The sequence below is a fragment of the Nuphar pumila genome, chromosome 13 (assembly GCF_984573655.1).
Source record: "Nuphar pumila chromosome 13, dmNupPumi1.hap1.1, whole genome shotgun sequence".
NCBI classification, from domain to species: domain Eukaryota; kingdom Viridiplantae; phylum Streptophyta; class Magnoliopsida; order Nymphaeales; family Nymphaeaceae; genus Nuphar; species Nuphar pumila.
In genome coordinates, this window is record NC_143261.1 from 23,605,357 (window position 1) to 23,609,778 (window position 4,422).

Here is a 4,422-nt window from a genome sequence, read left to right on the forward strand (position 1 = left end):
GATCAACTTCAACCGTTGATAACGTTATAACAACGTTAGATGGACCCACCAAACAATGTCGGCAATGGATGCCACGTGGAGATGCCAATAGGCGAGGAGCTGACACGAGCAGCTCGCCATTCAGCTCGGCAGGATGGCAGTGGACCGTGGGGAAACGGGGCCCTGCCTCGCCCCATTTGGGCTGGAGATGGAGGACATGAAACGAGGATGGAGGCCGGGAGGAAGGTTAAAATCAAAACTCATGTGGGGATGGACTTATGCTTTTCCCTTTCCCGCCTTCTCCCGCCCCGCCCCGTCCCCAATCCTTATAAGGATGGCAATAGATTGCGGAAAAACGGGTCCTGCCCTGCCTTGCCCCGTTTGGATCGGGGATGGAGGACAAGAAACGGAGATGGAGGTTAAAATTCAAACCCGTGCAGGATGGAGGTTTAAATTTTGAGACGTCTCCAGCCCCCGCCCCGGTCCTCTGCCATCCCTACCTGTATAGGCTCATTTTATATATATATATATATATATATAATTTGTTTATTTAATACATATTATATATGTTTTACTTTTATACATCTATTCTAATATATTTTATGTATTGTTAAGTTTTAAAAAACATTTAAAAGATAAACTTTTAAAAAAACCCAAGCTCGGCTCAGCGAACCCAAGCAGGAGTATTTCCTTAAAGAGCCGATCCTAAACAGCCCAAGCTCAGTTTATTCAGCTTGTTGACCAGCCCTAGCCATCATGGTTCAAGTTTGGCTCAAGTATATAACTTGACCTGAACCCAAATGTTTCATATATGTAGGGGTGTCAATTGGTCAAGTTTGACCAAAACCCAATTCGTACCAAACCAGTAAGGGTTTGGTGACCCTGCTTATAGTCGGTAAAACCAATTCTCGGTAAAATAAAATAAAATGATGTTTTCTGTACATTTTACATTGTTTTTTATATGTTTTGCAGTGAAAGATTGTGGTTCTTATTTGGATTTCGAATCAGATCTTCACGTCTCTTAAACCATACCCAATCCTTACATTAATTACTCTATAGGTCCGACCCAAACTTTTAATCGGTCATCTTTTTTTCATGCCAAATCTGGATCCTATTGTTCCCAGTAAGGGTGAAGATTGGGTCACCGGGTGCACGTCCTTAGTTGTCAACAGGACCCTTACTGGACTTGTGTAGGTTCAGACTCGAGTCCAAGTTAGAGGTGCTGGCAGGGCTGGTAAACAAATTGAGTAACTCGTGGCTCGGCTCGCCATGAACTCACAAGTGTGAGCCAAGCCACAAGCAGTTTGTTAAGCATAAACGAGGTGAGCACGAACAAGTTGTGTTCGGCTTGGCTCAACTTATGCAAGCTCGTGAATATATATATATATATATATATATATATATATATATATATATATATATATATATATATATATATTATTTATATATATATATATATATTATTTAAGTGAAAAAAATACATAAAAAGTTGTTTTGTACACTTGGTTTGAGGCCCGAAGCAGGGTTGGCATACCAAGATGGAGCCCTCGCCACTAGACGGGTGGTCAAGGTTCGATTCCTATGAGTGTCTCTCCTCTCCGCAAGCTGACACCCAATGTAGGCGGGGGGGGGGGGGGGGTCCTAGCCTCGGAGTTTTACGTCGTTGGCAGAATGATTGTAGGTATGGCAGGCTTAGCCAGGACGATCAGGTTTTCATGTTGGGTGTGGTTGCTACAGGTTGTAAATCCAAACAAAAAAAAAGATAATTGGTTGGAGTTTTAACATATAAGAGGGAGATTTGAGGTTAAAAAAACTAGTAGTAATATCTTTGAAATTCATTCAAATTTGTTTATAGGAGAACTTATGGCTCCACTCATTTGACTCAAGCTAGGATCGTTTGACTTGGTTTCATCTAATGTTGCACTCTCTCCAAGATCCAGTTTTGAAGACTCGAAACTTAGACCTGAAGGGAGCCCTTGGCTGGCAAGAGACGAATACTCTAATTGGAGCTCGACAAAAGCGAGAAGATCATGCATGCGGTTCTGCGCCATTTGGGCCTATGACTGATGTGTCTAAGGTTTATACCTTGGTTGACATGGTGTGGTAAGGGTCTGAGGCCTCTAATGGTGATGGTTTAGGATGTACAGAAAGCTATTGATAGAATACTTAAAATTCAAAAAATCACATTGAGGAACACATGCTTTTAACATGGTTCATTTCCTTGAGGAACCTACGTCCATGATGATAACTATACTCATTCCTTTTCTCTTTGTTAGATAACTTGCAGAGAGGAGAGAGTAATGTATTATTTATAATGATGGTTGCATGAGTTTTTAGACTTATCAAGATAGAGTTCTCTTGAATATAAAGTCATTACACGATTAACGTCACATGAGGATATGGACTCTTGTGTGTATTATCTGAATGTTACTCAATCTTGGATAGAGTCCACGTTTTCTTGAACATGTTGTGAATCATCTAATTGTGATTCTCGATCTTGAATAGAATCCATGTTTTCCTTAACAGCCCCCCTCAAGATCATAGAGTTGGGAAGCATAGTGAGCTTGATACGTAAGAGAGCATATCGAGTTGTGGGGAGAGGCTTGAAAAGAACATTAGGGACTTGATCAAAAGAAGGAACATAACAAACTCTGAGTTGGCCTTTCGCAATTTGGTCACAGACAAAGTGAATATCAACTTCAATATGTTTACTCCAAGTATGGAATATTGAATGTGTTGCTAGGTAAGTTGCCCAAACAATATCACACCACAAGGTTGGTAGATAGAGTAATTGAATGCCCATTTATGCAAGAAGATACTTCAACCAAAGAATTTCAGTTGTGCCATTGGCAAAAGCCCGATATTTTGCTTCGGTGCTAGATCAAGCAACAATTTGTTGCTTTTTAGAACTCCAAGAAATGAGATTTTTTTCAAGGTATACGACATAGCCTCCAATAGATTTTTTATCATCAAGAGAGTCGGCCCAATCTGCATTAGTGTAGCCTGCAAGAACAGCAGAACTGGACTTATGTAATTAAAGTCCAAAATGTAAAGTGTGTTTTAAATAACGCATTATGCGTTTGATAGATGACCAATGATTCTTGGTCGCAGCATGAATAAATTGACAGACCTTATTCACTGAATATGCAACATCAGGTCTTTTCATAGTAACATATTGAAGGGGACCCACAACACTTCGATAAAGGGTAGGATCTGAAAATTGAGGACTATCACCAGCGAATAACTTAGTATTTATAGGCATAGGAGATGAAATTGGCTTGCAACCGCTCATACCTATCCTCTTTAAGAGATTAAGAATATATTTCCTCTGACATAAGAAAAGCTCAATTGTATTATATACAACTTCAATCCCTAAAAAGAAATATAGTTGTCCCAAATCTTTAATAGCAAATGTGTGAGCAAAACATGCCAGCAAATGATCAATGTATTGAATAGAATTGCCCATGACAATAATATCATCGACATAAATAATAATGAAAATGACCATAAAGGATGAATAAAAAATAAACACTAAGGTATTCATTTGCGATGCTTGAAACCCTAATGATAGCTAGAAATCACTTAATCATGGGTACCATGCCCGTGGAGCTTATTTAAGATCATAAAGAGCTTTACAAAGGCAACACACATAATTGGGATATCGTAGATCCTTGAAGCCCTCCGTTTGTTCGAGATATACTTCTTCAGACAAATTTCTATGAAGAAGGCATTATTTACATCCAGTTGGCGAATCAACCACCCCTGACTGATGGTGTAAGCAAGAGTCATATGAATCATGGTGGCTTTGACCACAAGATTGAAAGTATCAAATAGTCAAGGCCTTCTTGTTGAGAATAGCCATTGGCAACAAGATAGGCCGTATACCTCTCCAACGTGCCATCGGCCTTTCACTTAATTTGCTATATCCATTTATTGTCAATCACATTATAAGACGGGTTAGGAGGAACTAGTTGCTACATGTCATTCTGAATGAGGGCAATAAATTCATCGATCATAGTTGATTGCCACTGGGCATGCTTACTAGCTTCGATGAAACATGTAGGTTTGTGGTCATGTGTGTACTTGTCCAGAAACACAAGGGGTAGGGTAACGGGTACTGAGAAAGGTCTTTGATTTTAAGGTACCATCTTGAAAGTGAGTGACCATGTGGTATATACGAACAAGTAGGGTTGGAGGTGGAACGACATGTATCTTATGAGGTGAGGCAACAAGGGACGCAATGATAGAAGGAGGGAGGGGGGATCCATTAAGACAAGTGATTTGAAGATCATGCACATGAATAGGGATACTTGGCAGCACCATAGTTGGAGGAGGGAGAATGATGGGTACACTAGGGTGGACTGATGGAAATATCTGGTTTTGATGAGAAGGCAAAGAGGATGAAGTCAACCAGGAGGATAACTCACATGCAATAAGAAGGGT